The 20,677-nt window shown below is 43.6% G+C and overlaps 1 protein-coding gene across 1 annotated transcript in view; it reads left to right on the plus strand.

The window, feature by feature from the left end:
• STK26 (serine/threonine protein kinase 26) overlaps positions 1 to 20,677 on the plus strand; it is a 79,621-nt gene that overhangs the window by 28,752 nt on the left and 30,192 nt on the right. The window lies entirely within an intron of this gene.

Raw genomic sequence — 20,677 nt, forward strand, 5'->3', positions numbered from 1 at the left:
CCCCGAGCCACACTCGGGAATACCGCCAAGGAGGTTAAGGAAGCCAGGTGGCATGTAATGACTCGCCACCTGGATCCCGATTAACCCCTTCGTGACTGACGACGTACAGTGTACGTCGTCAGCATCGGGGCTGTTTAAACAGACTCCCGGTGACTTTTGCCGCCGGGAGTCTGTTTAAACTTGTAGAGCCGACTGTCGGCTTTACAACAGAAGCGATCCTGGCGACTTACCTGTCGCCAGATCGCTTCTGCAGGGTTTAAGTAATTTTCAGGCCTAAAATGTGGAATATAACATGGGTACAAAAAATGAAAAAAAGGCCTCAGTCATGAAGGGGTTAAAAGGGAGGCTGTCCCCATGCTTCATCTCTATGTGACGAGAAAGCACTGTGACGAGGGAGCATGGAGCATGCTTCCCGGCCAATCAGAAAGCCGGGCAGCGAGTCATTACATGCTGCCCGGCTTTCTGATTGGCCGGGAAGGCGCCTTCATGCTCTCTCGTCGCATGGGTGCGGCTTCCCGGCCAATCAGAAAGCCAGACAGCGTGTAAGCCATCAGCCTTCCTGATACAGGACGTATCGGGCTAGGCATCGGAGCATTTGGGCAAATACTCGGCACAGATACTAGTACTGGTATCGGTGCATCCCCTAGTTATAACCTTTTTGTTGGCCTTTTTTTTTTTTGCCATCTGTGTCCCATTGCCAAGAGTTCCCTTCGCTTCCTGTCCGATATCCGCAATGGTAAGTGAGAGGACATCCTTCCAAAGCCAGGGAAATCCTTGGTGATCAGCTGGGTCACCAGAACTAGTGTCTCCATTGGAAGATTTACTTGCTATTCCTGTTCTGAAGACCACCCAAAATTTGGCATTTTCTTTCACTTTTAGTGACAACGGTCGCCTGGACAAATCGGGTAGGGCGAATCTCCCTAACAGGGACACAGACAACAATAAGAACCTGACAGGTTCACTCTTCACTGGGGTTGTAGTTCCTGAAGCCTGTGCTGCGTAACCTTCTCTCCCTTTGCATACAATCCACTTCAGTGATAAACTATTTTGCTTCAAACTTCCTGTATGTCTGTCAGAAAGGAGCCTGCAATGGGTTTGCAAATCTGAGGTTCTTTGGTGGTCTGATAACCAACAAAATTGAACTGGTACATGCTCGCAATCCCTGGATGAAAAACTAGTAGTGATCAGGTAGGCTGTGCTTCCTGTATGTATCTTGTGGCTTAACTGAAGTGTCCCTTCAACTTCTGTATCTAAATGAATAGTATCATTAAAAAAGCTGTAGACCATCATCTGTGCATGCACTGGTTTTGAACGAGGGAGAGCGATCGCTGCCTTGATGCTGGGGAATGAGTGCCCAATGTATATGGTCTGTCCTAAAATCTAGGCAGGATGGGGAAACTCTCACAATGGGAGTTTTTCAGCCAAGCTTTGGAGTTGTGGGTCCAGCGAGTGGTAGATCAGAGGCAATCTGGACAACACCGCTTGGGATTTCTGTGCACCACAGGCACTGTGTTGTCCGCTTAGACAGGAAATTAGCAACACACTATATCTGGCAGATCAAAAAGCATTTTCTGTATTTGGAGGTAGTATTTTTTAGAGACCAAACACGCGGAAATGTGGCTGCACTGCAGAGATGTACTCTGTATATTTTATTTTTAATTTTGCCCACATTTATAAATCTGAGGTGGACAAATTCGTATGTAATTCAGGAGCCGGTCTGTCCAATCAGGAAGCCAGCAGGCTTATCACAAGTCATCTCAGCAGCTGCAGCCAAGATCACTTGTACACAACAAGCGCCGGCTCCCTCACTTTTTCATTTAGCCCTACTTACCCAAAGCAGGGCTAAATGTACAAGAGACACCTGCCTGGCGCCCAGAACTGCATGTCCCATGTATCGGGCGAAAGGAGTTCCACACACCTGGACTTTTGTCAAAGGAGCGGCACGGAAAATGGTTAGCTAAGCAGCAACTGCATCCCGTCTAATGCAGTTACTTTTCAGTTATTCAGCAGGCACAGGTCCTACTGGCTGCTGAATACAGTAGCCAACAGGAGAGATTCATTCATGCTGTTTAGTGTGGTTGAGAGAATCCGTTACTCTTTTGCCCACAGGGCTGAACAAGATAAATCTAAAGTTGTGTTGCTCGCTTAAGTGGTGACATAAGCCTGTAAATCTAAACTTTAGACACATTGCTAAATACACAGTTAAAACACAAACATTTTACCACTTAAAATTCCTAGTTTGCAAAATTAACTGAAAAAAAATATTGCAAAAACTTTAAACCCCAATGGGGCGACTTTATCAAAACTAGAGCCGCGCCCATAGTAATCAATCGCCTTCTCTCTTAAGTTTGTTTAGTTAGGTAGGGCTGCAACAACTGAATGAAAATGAGAATCGTAGTCAACGATTTTCATTATCGATTAGTTGAAACCACCCCCTTTCCGCTGCACTGCTCCTCCGTTCTCCTTCTCACTGGGAGTCGCTGCATGCTGTGTGTCCCCTTCGATCAGAGGGAACATAGTGCTGCAACCAGTGCCCAGCAGGGAGTAGACCTCTGCCTTTTGCATTCCTTCTCTGCTGCCCCCATTGTTCCCTCTTCTGCCGGCAGTAGAAAGCTGATGTCAAGTCCCCATCCAGTGGCTGGGAACAATAGACAGCCTGCAATTGGCTTTTTAAAATATCTATAGCCAATAGCAGGCTGGCTATTGCACCCGTCCACTACCTGCGTCAATTCGCAGAAGAGGACCTGAAGGAGAACATTCTCCTTTTCATGCTCTTAGGCAAATCTAGAAGATGGCGGTCAGGTTCCAGCAGTATGTGCGTAGTTATGAGATACGTTGATATGCCTTTGACATTGTTTTAGTAAGGCATAAGCCTCTCTGTTGCCAGAAACAACCCAAGAATGTTAATTGTAGTTACATGAACAAGTTGGCAAACCATATCTCTCATTCTTTTTACACCTTATGACTCCTCATTTGAGATTGTACTATAATTGGCGACACGTACTGAAGAGTGAACGGTACACACTTGAATTGACACTTTGAGATGCATGCTAGGAGCATAGCCTACTGGCTGAATAATTACCATTTTCATCTTGATATTATTGTACTTGAGGAGTTTTCAATACCTTGTTTGCCTGAATGCCAGGACAATTCTGACACTCAAAGCTCTGGGAAGTGCCTGAGCTTTCCTGATCTCTCCCGTCCCACATTCATATTAGCCCTTTACTTTGATGGGCTTCTGAAAGGTGCTGCAGGTATGTGCAGAAGCCCCTGCAAGTCATACCTTTCTGCAGATTTTTGCCGAAGTGACAGTTTCCAATAGATCGTTGGATAGCATTAGAAACTCAATGAATGCTTTCACTTCATATAAATGCTGGCATTGTTCTTGAATTGTCTAGAAGTCTTGTGACCTCTCCAGACCTCTCATTAACTGCGTAGACATGACAGAAGGGAAGACACTACTTGACTTCAAAGTATTTTCGAACTGGGAAAAGTAATGTCTGCATGTGATGTTGTTTGTGTGTTTTTAAATATGAGCTTTTTGTGTTTAGTCCGAGAAGTATGTGTTTGATACTTAGCTTAGGCGGGTGGCTCTGACAAATGAACATCTGGTCTGTTTTCTAGAACATGGTAAGGCGGTCCTGGATCTGTGACATTACAGCTAGAACTTTCCTCTGTTTTCACACGTTAGTTGTTTGCAAAACCATGTTCTTGAAGCTACAGTGTAACTTTGCAGCGCGGAGAGATGAAAAGGTTTATCATAGGGCTGAATTTCATAGAATATTCATAAGCTTGAGAAAGTCTGAAAACTGCCCTGGGTAATGTAGGGTGTATTAAATTATACAGAAAGAAACCTGTTTATACAAGAAAAACATTTCCCACATTACTCTGCTTGGGGTTTGTAATGTATTTTTTCCTTTTGGCTGCTGTGGCGCTATTTATTCCTTTTTATCTTCATTTTCCATCTTTTTTTTTTTTTCTTGTATATTGTTGGACATCTGCAAATTTCCAGGTGTTAAAGCGGCTTGTTTATATCCTACTGGTCATGTTAAGCCTGATGAGTGGGACCTTGCGTGGACGCGAAATGTTGCATTTTGATGGGACAATATGCGTGAATAAATAAGAATTTATTTTGGAACATTATCCATTGGTGTGCTGGTGACATTTGAGATACATTGAGGGGAATTTATCAAAGAAGATTTTCGGCTGGTTTTCTGGCATGCTCCTTAGACAAAAGACGTGCGACCGTACAGTAGAAACGGCCGCACGCCTTCATTCCCACTGCACGATTCTCGTACGATCGCGGAATTTCCCGCGATTCTCGTACGAGAATCGTGCAGTGTATGTGCACCTTTACATTCAAGCGATGGAGCGTCTCGAGACGCCCGATCGCTTGTATTACCAGCAGCTGTCGCTGCAGTTGTTGGTCCCAAGATCAGATGCGGCCGGGACCGGCACGGCTCTGTGACAGGAGATCACTACACGATCTACCTTTTGATCTACTCTTCAGTCCCGGAATGCAGGAAGTGAAGTATATTACATCACTTCCTGCATTCAGTGTCACTTTCCAGCTACAGAAGCTGAAGAAGCAGATCTCTGCTTCATCAGCTTCTCTGGGCGTCCCTAGGTGACAGGGGTCTTGGAGACCCCTGATGTCTCCATAAAGAGGACCTGTCATGTAAATTGGCTATCGCATAGGGGGCTTCTTATCCCCCCATGTGATAGCAATAAAGTTGTGTAAAAAAAAAAGTAATACAAAAATTAAAGAATCATAAAAAATAAGCATTAAAGAAAAAAATACATTTTAAGTCCTCCGCCCCCCACATACACATGCAAATTTGCGTCGGGTGCGCCTATGTGAGAAAACGATTGCGCCTATTGTGCCGCTCATGTTACATATAACCGCGAACATCGGAGTGTGAGCAATCATTTTAGGGCCATTAATCACTGATAACACTAAACTGATGAGCAGTTAAAGCGTTTTAAGCGTCGCCTATGGCCAATTTTCAGTGTAGTCATGGTTTGCGATTTTGCGGGCACACGCCATTATAAGGCTTGACATGTTTGCTGTCTATTTACCCGACGTGACCCCGTCTTTCATGTTTTGCCAAAAATATGGGTAAGAATGGATGTTTTATAACATAACGTAAGGGGGAAAAAATTATTTGAAATTTACGGTACTTTTTTCATTATATAGTAAAAAATAACACCCCCCCAAAATCCATACCAGATCCCTATCTGGAATAAGGGTCTGTTATGGATTTTGGGGATGGACCACATATTTAACTTTTTTACATTTTCAGACTGCGGTGACTGGAGATTCTGCATTCTTGTAAAGGGTGCTGTGACTGACAAAAGATTGAGAAACGCTAGGATAGAGCTCCTGGTAGTTGTCATTCCTGGGTGCTGTCCTGGTGACAGCCTTTTCCCTCTTGGTATCTGCTGCTGGGCCTCTTAACGAGTGACTATTTTCTTCCACCAGTTAGTCACAGACATAAAGCCCCGTTCACATTGAGCGATTTATCGCGCGGTAAGTCCCGCGATATCGCGGCAAATTACCACGCGATATCGCGCTCCAATGCATTTCAATGGGGCAAAGGGTCCTGCTGTGGCGGGTCGTGTGTCGCTACAGCAGGACCCTTTTTGGAGCGGATTTAGCCGCGATTCAAGCTTGCTCAATGCAAGCTTGAACGCGATATCGCGCGGCAAATCTTTCGATGTCGCGCAATATGCAAATCACGCGACAACCGCGCGATTTGCATATCGCGCAGTGGGAACGGGGCCTAACTTTTCATCCATTCAGAGTACTACAGCAGTAACATTCTTAGTGCACATTAAATTCTGGATTGGATCATATACGATGACAAACATGTGTCAAAAATTGACATCCGGTATTGAGTGCTCTAGGAATGCACCGATACCGTTTTTTACTGAAGAGTAAAAGTACCGATTTTTTTTTTTTTTTTTTTTTTTTTGAATGGAGCTTCCTGATTGGCCAGAAAGCCAGCTCCATGCTTTCTCGTCATCAGGTGATGAGGGAGCATGGAGACGGCTTCCTGGCCAATCAGGAAGCCGGGTGTCGTATAATCGCCAGTATCGGGCCAGGCATTGGAGCATTTGGGCATTAGAGCATTTGGGCAAGTACTCAACAAAATACTCCATCGGCACTGATACTAGTATCGGTGCATCCCTAGAGTGCTTAGTACTTTACTAACCAAATTAACAGTGTAATTTCCATAAACCTCACATAAGTGCGAAATCTCACATGTTAGAAGGTATCTTGTGTTCTGTAGACTCAATAACGATTGTGTGCACACCCACATTTATGTTGTATATGTTATGAACAATTGTGCAGAGCCACACACAAATCCTTATTCCATAAGAAAAATATCAGACTGTATACATTCAGCATAATCTGTTTTGTGATTGGTGTTCTGGCAGGGTGTGTTGGCTCTACACATGAAGGCAGAACCCACTCTGCTGTATAAATGGAGCCTTTTTCTTCTAGTGTCACCTTATACTACACAGTTAATTACGGCAGGGAAGTTTATGCCGAGACTCAGATTAAAAGGCCAGTGACACAATACCATAGAATGCGGTCTATCCAGTTGCATTGTACTAATCCTTTTTGCCATTTGACATCACACAGCCACACCTGTATGCAGCATACATGTCCAGGGCATTGTGCAAGCAAGAGTGCGGTTGCTGCTGTAGAATTTGGAAACGTTTTGTTTCCGTGATTAACAAAATAGCCCTAGAGCTGGAATAGAGACGTGTAGGCAGTGAGGCCAAATCTGTGTTCAAGCAGAACTTGAAGTAGACGGCTAACTACACAGGGGAACTGTTTTACCTGCAAATCCATTAGCCCCACAACTCAATACATACTACACTGCAGCTAGGCAAAATGGCCCGGTCCAAGACCAATCTCACATGTGATTGGACAGTGAAGGGGATGCTGCCAGCTATAATGGTTGTCTTCCGATTTATCCCCTCCTGTAAGCACGTTGACATGTCAGACCCGAAGTGCTGCTGTTCAGGGTATTATGGAAGGGTGATCTAACATTCAGGTAGTAGTTCTGTGTGACGTGATCTGATTTTTTACACTGAATGTATAACTAGATTTAGAAGTAGCTGTTGTTTTTTATTTTAATTCTTTGATCCCTCAGATGCTGGGTGGAAGGGTGCCAACGGGCACCTATTGTGTGAAATTCGCACCCTGTACAGTCTACTTAATGCACCTTTTGTGCTGTATATGATGGCTAGCATTAGGTTAAACGAGTTTGCTCAGTGTCAGAATTACACCCTTAAATGCCCATTTTATTTTATTCTCTGGAATTTTTGGTTTAGAAGATGTGCAGGGTCCACAACCTATGCCTATATCTGTATTCGTATGTACTTAGAGTAGGCAGAGTTTTCAAGAGAAGTCATACAAGTCAAGACATAGGCTCTGTTGTCATCTATGTGCTGCAGGAGCATGTACAATGCCGTGTGTGATCCTTCATGACATGTTGCTGTGTTGGGCGCGATGTGGTGCATTTATATCCAAATGGTATCCCAATGCACCTAGCCTTCTGTGCGTTGCCTCGCACCACATTGCATTGTAACCTATTACCATGGAATGTGGTGGAATGCGATTCAGTGAATGAGCTGTATATTGCAGTGCACCCTGCAACTCCTCTGTGATGTCGCATTGCAGAAGTGTGAATGAGGGCTAAGAAGGAACATCAGTTGTGGCACAGGTCATTTGTAAGGTGGCTGTAGGGGCACAGATGTTATCAGAATGAATTTAACTGATTCACCAGTTCCATGAATGCCATTTCTTATTTGTCATAGGTGTATCCTGTACTATATTTATAACAATAGAAGCCTTCTGTCTGACTCCCTCAGTACCTGCAATGACTAATACTGTATGATTTCACTGAGTTTGTCTGATCTTGTTACCTCTCCTATAGCTAGCTGCCACACACAGAGCCAGCGCACATTTGCTATTTTACACTAATGCAGGATAGACACAGCGCTGTATGGCATATATTAACGTGAGCTCTTTTGAAGACTTTCCAGGCCTACTTGCCTACAACAACCATTGAGGTAGTCCACCAATCATTGATGCTGTAGCTGTAACATTTGACAGATAATGTCTACCCCCTGCTGCTAGTGCTGCTAGAAGATTGCCCAATGGATTACACACACTTTATCACTTCATTATAGCCCTACCAACATTATACTGTATTTTCACCTTGCAGTAAAAATGTGGAAACTGCCCACAATAAGTGTGTTCTATTTTACAATGCAATCCTAAAAATGTCTTTAAAATACAGTGGTACCTCAGTTCATGAACGCTTCTGTTTGGCAAAATGTTGCTTCTGTTCGCGAACTCCGCATCGGGTGACGAACACAACCGCAGCCATCTTCCCCCGATCTGACACTGGTCGTGGCTTCCTCTAGACGAGATCGCGGTCTGATCAGTTTGATTCGGTTCACGACCAGAATCGTGGAACGAATTAAGTTTGTGAACTGAGGTACCACTGTATTTCTTGCCTTTTTAGATGCGTCTATGTAGCAGGCCTTTGCAAGCGTCTCAATTTCAGTAACTGCAAACTGTGCTGTCCCCATAGAAAGACTAAGGACAGGCTCAGATCCTCCTCATTAACATGATCACCGTAACAATACAGTTTCATTTTACGATAAACCTTACCAAATTAAAGTATATATCTATAGCTAATCCTTGGCTTTTTTCTCCTTGGGTAGAACAGAGGCTCTTTCAGGTCCTTGCTCGCCACCCTAAGGGCATTCGGCTGCAGTCATTGTTTGGGTGTTCTGACAGTGGCACACCCGCCGCTGTTGGAATACAATAGCCCAGCAAAATAGTGTATGGCCAGCCTTAAAAGCTATCTACCAGATTCTTGACCTTCAAGAGGATAGATTGTTCATGTGGCTACATGATCACATGTATCCCTTAAAGAGGATAAAACTGTATGCTTGCAGATCCTATTAGGAAAGAGTGATTTGAGCTGAAGAATAAACCTTTTTCTGAAGGTTTGAAATGCAGATTTCCTTTTGATAAGGATTCTCCTCTTCTGTCAAACAAGGTTTTCTTAAGTCTCCAGATTTACCAATCTAATTTTGAGGGCATTGGTATCTCCTTAAAGGAGAACTATGAGGCGAGTGATTTTCACTCAACCTCATAGTTAGAGCCGACGTGTGACAATGAAATGGTCACACGTCGGTTCTATTGATCGGGAACTGAGCGAACACATACCGTCGCTCGCTCATTTCCTGATAATCTCCCTGCAGAGAGCGCTGAATGTCAGTCACCGCTCCCCGCAAGGATTCCCCTCTCCGATCCTCCAACGCAGACAGGAGGAACAGACGGGGGAGGAGGTGGGCTCAGCTGATTCTGCCTCTACATAGGCAAAGCCCGCTGTCAATCAGCCAGCTGGGTGGATCTCGACAGTGTTTTCGGGATCCGTCCTGGCTAGCTATATACTGAGCTTTGGGTCACGGGAGGACGTTCATACATGTCCTTCCTTGACCCTTAAGAGAACTATGGAATAAAAAGGTTACCCCATAGTTCTCTTCTGAGGACCCCATAATAAAAGATGTGATTTGTTATTGAAGGGTGGTAGGGAATTTACCCTTACCAATCTTACGCCAGCCCTAACCACTAGCGTGGCCAGTAACCTCCAATTTTGGCTCGCACAAATGTAAACACATTTGGACGCAAGGAGTTTGAGAGAGATTTTGGAGTCCTTTCCCATCCTGTTCAAGGCAATGGGCTTTATCGCTGATGCCGTAGCGGAATCTGTGAAGTTGTCCTGCATAGTCTTGTGGCTGAAGCTATGGCCTGGCTTAGAAAATCTTTCCCTTTTGCTGGAGATTTGCTTTTTGGTCCTGTATGTATGGTCACATGAAGGTTTTTCAGGAGCTTTTGGGCAAGCTTTTGCCCTATTCTCAACTTAAGAACTTTACAAGTCCCATAGTTTCCAGAGTTTTGTATGGGCGCTCTCATTTCAATGAAAACTATTTGTTCCCAGCATTGTTTTATGGTGGTGGCCCACCGAAGAGATTACCTGCATATACCCATGCACCTGAATTCTGGGCTATTTCTGCCTAGGAATTGAGTTGGAAGGGAATGTATTACACTTTCAATTCAGAGCCCTTCACTAAACTGATGGCCGATTCACTAGTACCCGTAGCCCTCGTTCACACCTGAGCGACATTAAATATGCACGTTTTCAACGTGATTTGCATCTCACCTTTTTTGCACGGTTTTTGCACCACCTTGTGTGTAACACATATGTACACATTGTGACACATTGATATGAATGGACAAACTCACATAAAACACGCTTAAAAATGTGTAAACATGCAGCTAATGTGCATTTTGAGTGTTTCCATTGAAGTCTATGGGAACAAAAAGCAAACAATCTGCCAAAAAGCTCATGTACTTCAAGATTTGGGGGAGAACTATGGGCTGTATAGGAGGCAAGTAAGGTCTTCCATCAGGGTCTGCAAGGTCAGTATCTTCAAATACTGTCAGATAACATAACTACAGTAGCTTACCTGAACAAGCAGGGGGACACTCGCAGCCTGCCATTGTGCTTGGTGGCAAACAGCATTTCTGCCTAAGCAAAAAATCACCTACTGTCTTTCAGAAGTCCAGCTCAAAGGGGCTCTAAATGTTTAGCAGATTTCCACATCACATTGACAGTTGCAGTGGTTTCTGATTCTGAAGGTCTAACGTGCAAAAGTACAGAAGTCGGGAGCCCCACAGGTAGACAGATACCAGCCACCTTCTCCCTAAACAGAGAGCATGGTATTAAGGATAGATGCTCTGGCCAAATCCTGGGCATTTCAGCTCTGTTGCACATTCTCTCACTTGTCTTGAAATTCAAGGAGGAGATCTACATACTGATTCTAGTGGCTTCATTTTGGCTGATAAGGCATTGATGTTCCAAATTACTTTGGTGGTGGATTCTACTCTGATGCAACCCTGTAAGCATGATCTTCTTTTACAAGGCCCAGTCTTTTACACTCTGATAGAAACAATGAAGTTGGTGGCTGGGCATTTAAAGAGAAACGCCTAAAAGTTTGCTCCTATCGGACAGAATGGTTAAAACTCTTTCTAGCAGAATGGTTGCCACCAAACTTATCTATGGCAAAACTCGGGCAGTCTTTTTTGTGCCTGGTTTCAGGATGAAAAGTTAGCTATATTCCTTCATTTTGGAATTCTTACAAGATGTTGTGGATCAAGATCTTGTTGCCAGTAGGCTAAAGGTGCAGGTTGCAGCCGTGTGTCTTTTTGGAGCAAAGACTGGTAACGGAACCTCTTGTATCCAGATTTTTATAAAGCCCTTTTAAGGTCTCGACCCACGCCAGTGAAATGAGGTCTGTCCCTGGTTCTACCGGTGGATCAAAACTCATTCTGAACCTACAGACTGTGATATTCAGTACCGCAACGACTGCTCTACTGGTGACTTGTTCAGCTAGGCACATTAGTAAGATGCAAGTCTCGTTTATCAGGGAACCTTTCAAGTTTTTGATGGGATTGTTCTCAAAACTGATCCAGGGTTCCTACCTAAAGTTTCATACTAATTTCTGTACTATTGCAAGATTTTGTGTTTTCTTTCATTCTCACACTTGTAACGAAAAAGAATAATCCCTTCTGCTTGATGTCAGAAATTTTGAGTTGTGGTACATGGTACACTCAGTTTTAAAACATAAAAAGCCCTCTTCTTCCTGCTGGAACCTTATCTACCTCTTGGGCTGAGCTAATGCCGCTCCAGACCAAATAGTTTTGCAGCTATGTGGTCAAGCTACTCCAAATTCTTCGGACACTGTGAGTCAGTCCTCTGGGAGAAAATTCTTCAGGTGGTTGTCCCTCCTTTAACCTGGTATGTTTTGCTTATTTTCTCGTGTATTGTCCTGAATAGGTGACTGGAGAAAACCAGAGTTAGACTTCCTGGTAGCTCTATTTCCAATAGTCTTCCACAACCGCAGGGATCCCCTCCCTATTATGTTCAGTTTGTTTTGGCTTGGAAAACTCTGGAAATAGTTACCTCTAAGTCCAACACTGGTTTTCATACTCCCACTATCAATACGTATGTTCCATAGAATAGATGGTATAAATGGGCAGCTTGGTAAATATCAGGGCCTATGTTCTGCTTGGTAATCGCAGATGAAGAGCACTCAACAATGACTATCAAATACCTCTGTCACTACTGTAATCATTACTCTATTTCAAGTTATTTAGCATTCCAGCCTAAAATGATCAAAGTACTAAAATGCAGCAGGGGTTGCAGATTTTTATTGTGGTTCCTGCATTGCTGCAGCAACATTATGTACAGCACGGCCTGTGATATCTAAGCTCATGCCAAATGTTTACAATCTTTAGATAGGAACTAGGCTTTCGTTTCCAGGCTCGATTCTGACTCTGCAGTCAGTGATAGAGGGTGTGACAGGGCAAACGGGTCTGTTCAGAACTGATAATGCCTGCTGTAAGCTGAAGGTAAATAAAAAGCATCCAGAATGACCCTGACACACCCTGAGCTGCAGAACAATTATATACGTAGTTTATTACAGATAAACACTCATAGCTGAAAGTGGAAATGCTATTTAAGAGAAACTGCAATCCTGCGGTGTCACCACCCCATTTGATTAGTTAGAATAAGTTCACATACCAGATGCTGTTAGCTGTCATTAAATTAGTGATCTAAAGGTGAGCTTTCTAGTCATAATTCTTGGTGATCTAAAAGGAAGTAAGAGGATAACGTCCACATGTACAATGCACTGCTCACTCTTGACATCTTACAGCAGGCAAAGCTTCAGTAAAGATGGCACACGTGGCTGACATATGGCTAGGGACTGTGTGTAACTGTTGGGACATGACAGTCGGAGATAAGTTTGCCATAATGTAGAAGTATGCTGAGCATATTTTGTACATTATTGCAAGTGCTTCCACAGCATAAATTACACTCAGTTCCACAATATAGGTGAACTAAGAGCCCACTCACACAACATCAGTGTTTCATTCCTTGATGAGGCTTGTGTGTGTGTATACACTATATTGCCAAAAGTATTAGGACACCCCTCCAAATCATTGGATTCAGGTGTCCTATCACCTCCATGGCCACAGGTGTATAAAATAAAGCACCTAGACATGCAGACGCTTCTACAAACATTTGTGAAAAAATGGGTCGCTCTCAGGAGCTCAGTGAATTCAAGCGTGTTAGTGTGATTGGTTGCCACCTGTGCAATAAGTCCAACCGTGACATTTCTTTGCTGCTAAATATTCCACACTCAACTGTATTGTAACAAAGTGGAAGCAACTGGGAATAGCAGCAACTCAGCCACAATGTGGTAGGCCACGTAAAATGACAGCGGGGTCAGCGCATGCTGAAGCACACAGTGCGCAGAAGTCGCCAACTCGCCAGAGTCAATGGCTACAGACCTCCAAACCTTTGTGTGGCCTTCAGATTGGCAGAACAACAGTACGTAGAGAGCTTCATGGAATGGGTTTCCATGGCAGAGCAGCAGCATGCAAGCCTTACATCACCAAGTGCAATGCAAAGCGTTGGATGCAGTGGTATAAAGCACACTGCCACTGGACCCTAGAGAAGTGGAGACGTGTTCTCTAGAGTGACGAATCGCGCTTCTGTCTGGCAATCCCATGAACGTGTCTGGGTTTAGGGGTTGCCAGGAGAATGGTACTTGCCTGACTGCATTGTGCGAAGTGTAAAGTTTGGTGGAGGGGGGATTATGGTGTGGGATTGTTTTTCAGGGGTTGGGCTTTGCCCCTTAGTTCCAGTTAAGGGAATTTTTAAGGCATCAGCATACCAAGACATTATGGACAATTTCATGCTCCCAACTTTGTTTCAACATGACTGCGCACCAGTGCACAAAGCAAGGTCCATAAAGACATGGATGAGTGCGTTTGGGGTGGAGGAACTTGACTGACCTGCACAGAGTCCTGACCTCAACCTGATTGAACACCTTCAGGATGAATTATTAGAGCTGAGACTGCGAGCCAGACCTCCTCCAACATCAGTACCTGACCTCACAAATGCACTTCTGGAAGAAAGGTCAAACATTCCCATAGACACTCTCCTAAACCTTGTGGATATCCTTCCCAGAAGAGTTGAAGCTGTTATAGCTGCAAAGGGTGGGCCAACTCAATATTGAACCCTGCGGACTAAGACTGGGATGCCATTAAAGTTCCTTAGAACAGGAAGTGTGTTACTGGAATTATCACCAGGTGAGAATTAAGGAAGATAGCTTGAAAAAACTAACTAATGCAACCACCATATCGTAAAACTAATAAGCTTTAATATTACATTTTCTTCTTTTTAGATATTTTAACTTGCTAACCGTAATATTATAACCTCTAGCATGGTGATAATACATTACAAACACAGGTTTCAGACATCTATATCGTAGCAGACAGTGAGCCATTAATGTGTAATATAACTATTAGGAGTCTGGGTGAAACCAGCTACACGCTGCTTTTGTTTTTCCTATCTACTTATAAAAATATTTTTAATAATGACAAAATAAAAGCCTGTCCCTTTTGTGCTTGCTGTCTTTTTGTACGGTGAAGTGTCAGTGTTTCTGTGTACAAAATAGAGCCCTGGCTGCTTCATGTGCTGTGTAGGAGCAGTAAGCATAGGTCTCTGTGGCATAGTTTGAGGACAGCTCCTGGAAGCGATGTATTGTCTGATGTTGTTTTTTTATTACGCACTGATCGTTGGGTAACTGTCAGTCCTTTGAGAATGGGAATTACCTCATCCTGGCTGGTAAAATACAATGGAGTCCAGGATACTGCCTAGGTCCAAACTGAACTGGAGGTTTTGGTGCAGTGTTCAGGTGCTCTGAAGTAGTTGCTTTGGCTGGAGAAATCACACATGTAAGTGACCTATCACTTAAACTGTAAAAAGTAAAGTTCGGCTTAAGCCCGAAAAACGACTTCTGTGGTATCCTCTGATCATCCATTAACTTTGATACTTAGGGCTCAAAGATCCAGCTTAAAGGGAAACTCCACCTTTTGCAAAAAAATTAAATGGGAACTTCCTCATAAAAGAAAAAATATGTGCATGTATTTTTTTTGCGTAGGAGTCGGTAAAGCATTGCAACCACGATTAGTAGTTAGTGGGTGCACTGCTTTGGCTCCTGTAGGCTGTTCCTCTTGTCCATGCCCATACATATTCAATAACATGGACGGGAGAAGTTGTCAATGGACTACAAATGCGGTGATGTAATCTCATTTGTACAGATCCAACGGCAACGAATTCAAAAGGGAAACAAGCCTGCTGGAAGAAGACCTGCACGATTTAGGTAAGTTTGGGGGGGGTCTGCAATTTGACCTTGTTCACAAATGGTCACAAAGGTAAACTAAGGAAGGCAACTGGTATTTGCAAAGAGGGGGTGCCTATCAGGGCTTTGTCATTTTAGTGGTGTATACTGATATCTGTGGTCTGTAGGTGCCTATATACATGTGTTGTCTTTGTAAACAAAATTAGTTGGTTTTAATGACCATCGAATTTCTAGAGCCAAAACACACTTTTCTGTTGCGGCACATTGTGGTAACATGTCATGTGTGTTGCAGTGACGTTCTGGCACTCCAACACACTAACGCAACGCAGTTCTAACACGTGTTGTAGTGGACCACATCATGTTGCAACACCAGGGCTTGAAAAATCTTCTCGTCTGTGTCGAGAGGACGCCGTAGCCGGACGAGTAGCTTCCCGGCCGCCCGTGGTAATTAAACGGCCAGCCGGGAGCTTTGCATTCAAGCGATCGCTTATATTAGCTTGAGGTTTCCCCTCCCCCCTCCTGTCACTGCCCGGTCCCGAGATCCGCTGTGCCTGGTGCGGCGGGGATCGGCATGGCTGCTCTGTGACAGGAGATCAAAGGGAGGTCAGTAGACGAGCTCCCTCTGATCTCTTCTCTGATCCCCGAATGCAGGAAGTGATGTATATTACATCACTTCCGCATTCAGCTGTCCTTCCCAGCTGATGAAGCAGATCTCTAATTCATCAGCTTCTCTGGGGGTCCCTTGGTGACAGGTCTTGGAGACCCCTGATGTCTCCATAAAGAGGACCTGTCATGTAAATTGGTCTATTGCATAGAGAGCTTCTTAGCCCCGTATGTGATATCAATAGTTGTTTAAAAAAAAGAGTAATAAAAAATTAAAGAAGCATGAAAACATTTTTTTTTTTAAAATACATTTTTCTTAAGTCCCCCGCCCCCCACATACGCAAACATGTGTCGGGTGCGCCTACGTGCGAAAACTAACATTGTGCCACATTTGTTCCATTTTACGTGACCCCTTTTATATTTTACCAAAAATATGGGCAAGAATAAATGTTTAACATAACGTAGGGAAAACTTTAGGCAACACACTACCATTGCCAAAAATGGTGCATGCCTTTTCTTTTTTTGGGACGTTTTGTTGCGCTGCCAGGCTTTTCATTTGTAGCTCTTTTTATTAAAGATTACCAAAGAACAAAATGACAGATGTATATGTGAAACAAAATAAACTGAGTACACTCTGGTACGTAGGAATAGTAAAAAACATCAGAGCTTTCATTTGAATGAGCCACCTTAATGCAGTGCATGTTATCACACAAGAAAAAGCATGTAAATGGGGTTGCCAAGTCTGAATGGACTCTAACGGTAACCTTATTTTATATTTTTAAGTTCTGTAGGCTTTGGTACCTTTTTAAAGAAGAATGCCATACAAAACTTTTATTAACCTTTGCAGTGGGACTACTCGCTGCACTGCATGGCATAACTGCTCGTTTTGGTCTAGGGAGGAAAATCGTTATACTTGCCTGATCCTCTGATGTAAAAAAAGACTACAATAAGTGAGAAAGCAAAGAATGCACAGCAGACGTTGCATGTAGAACATTTTATAGACAGGCTTGTGTCTACTTTACAGAGTAGCTTCCATTCATCTATAAAACATTGACGTCCTTTCTCATGCCGTTACAAGCACTGCATATGCTGTATATACGTTTCTAAGGCAGTCATTAGCTGCTGAATGTGCTTCCATTCCATCGACTTTACTTCTGACCTCTCTTGACCAGCTCTAGCTTTATAAGTTTAAAACGCTTTTTTTCCTCTGTGGCTGACAGCAGGGATCAGAAAATCTGTATGCGCTGTGCTTTTGTAGCAATCTCCATGGCATTAATTCACCAGACTCCTGGCACTTGACCACATTTTCTATTGAGATAGGGCCTCTTTTTCAGTGTTTGATAGTATGAAAGAAAAGCAATCTGTGTTTCGGTGCTTCACATGTGCAGTCACTTTTAGATAATCAGTTGCTAAGGATTATGGGATTAGTCTGGTGGCATATGGAATGCAGTTTTTTTTTTCCCCCTGAACAGCAATTCAGAAGTAAATTCTTTAATATTTAACATGCAAACTCATCAGTTTATATTGTGCATTTTTTTTGTGAAAAAAATATTCCAGATTTTAACATTCCAAAACAGATTTAATATCTTTATAAAACTTAAAGGAAGAATAGGAAATTTGCCCATAGCAACCAATCAGTTCCTTTTCAGTTTGTAACTATGTGGGCCTGGTATGTCGGAAATGGGGAGAGATCAGCTGCAGGGAGACCACCAGCAATACTGGTGACTAGTCATTGTCCGCTACTCTCCTGTTTTGGACATAGTTTCATAAGTTTAGTTCTTTAAGGCCAGGTTCCCAATAGGGAGATCCGTGACCGCGCCACAATCGTGCACGAAACCGTGCGCTTGGCCACGCGCTCACAGAATCGCACACCTCTGCTAATCGCGCTGGCGGTGCCATTATTTTTTTAATGGCACCCCTGCCGTGCCAGGCAGTTCGCTCGTTTTCCTGTCGCAATACCACCTGTGCAATCGCACACGATCGTGGTTGAAAGAAAATGTGCGGTGGGTGTTGCAAATAAAGGTACATGTACCTTTTTTTTTCAGAGGTTTTTTTTTTTTTTTTTTCTCCCCCATTGCGGATATAACCCCATTAAAATCAATGGGGCCGCATGGCAATTGTGTATATGTGAACCTTGTAGCAACCATACAAGTTAGAACACCCCACCCCCTCCCAAAAAAAATTACTTTTTTTTTTGTCTTGCTCCTCTGCTTCTGCCCCGGGTGCTGAGGTGAGGGTGACATTTTGGGCCTTCTGGTGAGATCCTTCTGTGATCACTGAGGATCCAAAATGTTGTGAGAAGACGTGACATGTGAGATTTTGGATCCCCAGGATCTCTGCAGAAGCCCCTTGACATCACCTAGGCACTGCTGACACTTGCTGATGTGCAAGGCAAGTTTTTTATATTTTGTGGGGTTTTTTGTTTTTTCCTCACATTTTTATAAAGAGGCAAAAGTCAAATAAATGAAGCGTGTATTTTAGTGTAAAGTTTGCTTTAAAGTTATAAAGTCAAAAGGTTTTTACGCTATTTCAAATGCTGATTAAATATCTGACAATGGATGCTGCTTCTTGATGTTTCAAAGCTTTAGCTTCTGCAGAATCAGCTTGTCCTGATATCCTACTTTAGGGCCGGTTCACACCACAAATTCCACGTTCCAGTCGATTTTGGCCTTTGGAACGCAGTCAGCTGGCTTCCTGCGTTCAGGGGTGTGAGGGTTTGTGGCAGTGCATTGAAGTCAATGGCACCACAGCCATGCCCGCAGTGCAATCGCCCAGTATTTTTGCAGATCGCACTGGACCAGAACGCAGGCACTAATGTGCCTGCGTTCCGGGGGCGGGCGATTGCACTGCGGGGGGCGTGGCTGCGGTGCCATTGACTTCAATGCACCACCACGCCCCCTCCCGCCTGTGAACACGGGGCTGGCTTGCGTTGCAGAGGCCGAACGCACTGGAACGTCTGGTTTGTGGTGTGAACCGGCCCTTAGGGTGGCTTCTTTCCCTTGCAGGGTCCGATGAAGCCACCCTTGTGTGTCGCTACACAAATACAAGCAAAGCAAGCTACTCCTGGCTCCCTGCTCCTCCTTCCTCTCCACTCTTCTCCAGTCTTCTCGAGTCTAGTAGATGGGTAGCTTTTGGAGACTGCTGTCCCTTGTGATTTGTACTTGACTAGAAGTTCAGGGAAGCTGAGCTGAGGAAATTGGAGCTGTTCAGAAACCTAAATGGGTAAAAATGTAAAGAAATACTTTGCTGCACAATGTGAATTTGTTTGAACTGGATTCATTATAGAAAAAAAAGATAGAGTTTAATACTACTTTAAGCAGTTAGGCAAAGTGTTTGATTTTAGACGGGCTCCTCTGAGTTGGCAGCTGCCAGAGGACACATCGGGGATCGCAGACAAGGGAAGACCTGTACGCTGTATTCCAGAGTGTGGCTCGGGGGTTACCGCTTTGTTAACCCCGATCCACACTCGGGAATGCCAATGTAAACGCGTGGCAAAATGCCCCAAAGAAGCTCCTCTACTTTGGGTGTAGGGTGTTTTTGCAGCGTGTTCCTACGTGCTGTAAAACACCCAGGTGGGAACCATGCCCATAGGCATTCATTGGTTTTCACACGTTGAGCGTTTTACAGGGCGTAGGAACGCGCTGTAAAACGCCCAGGTGTGAACCAGGCTTAAGTGCTAAGATTGTTGATTGCTGACCTTTTAGTAGGATGTTTTATTCTTTGAAAATGTCAACTGAGTAAATTGGCATTTTCACACTGATATTAAAACAAACTTCATGACTTTTTCTTACTCTACTCTAATATTGTCTGCATGTATTTTGTGTATGTGAATTAAAACAAATATAAAGTATGTATCTGAGAAGAGGTTTGTAAGTGTGAAACTTGAAGGAGCTTTGTTCTTGTTTAATGAACGGAGGAGGAAGTTTTCCATAGTCTGTTCCATTCTCCATGTGTCCTGTTTAAAGATGTAGGGGCTTTATTGGGTAATGGTTGCCACTGCCCTTCCTGTTTGAGGGCTTGTTCACACCATGTCCAGACCAGAACGGTTTGTTCCTGGACCAAAAAAAGCATACCAATTTATCCCTATGGTGTTTATGGGCTCTGTCCACACCTGCGCAGTCTGTTCCGGACCAGACACAAAATAAATACTGCTGGTCTCATTTTCTCATCTGGAATGCATGGAAACATATACAAATGCATGCAAAAACACTGGAACGCACATCAAAGCCCATTTTAAGGTAAAAAAACAAAACCGCTCGAACGAGGTAAACTCACGGCAAAACACAATGCTTCGCGTTCCAGATCTGGTCCGGAAAATGGTGTGAACCTGGCCTCAAGGTCACCACACACACATTACAGTCTGACTGTACAATCTCCTTTAGATCTACCAACAACTATAATGTAGGGGCCTGACTGGATATAGGTTGAGGTAGGTCCTCGTATTACGTAGTTTTGGTAAATCTAAAGTTGAATGTACAAAGTTTGTACGGTCAGATTGTAATGTGTGTGTCCGAACCCTTATCAAGGCCTACAAGTAGTTGCAGCATTTTTTTTTTTATAGTGGGTCACATTTGTGGGAGAGTAGAGCTGTTTTTTTAAGTCATGTAACTCATCAATGAAATTAACCTTTGCAGTAATGACCTCTAAAGCCATTACCACCTACAATATCCTTAGACAGGACATCAGGAATAAAATCTGTCACCAGAACAGCAATTTTATGTAAACCAAGTTGCTGCTTATTCCCCACTCTAGACTTTTGTGGCAA

The sequence above is a fragment of the Nanorana parkeri genome, unplaced genomic scaffold, assembly GCF_000935625.1.
Source record: "Nanorana parkeri isolate BGI_ZX_2015 unplaced genomic scaffold, ASM93562v1 scaffold801, whole genome shotgun sequence".
Lineage (NCBI taxonomy): Eukaryota > Metazoa > Chordata > Amphibia > Anura > Dicroglossidae > Nanorana > Nanorana parkeri.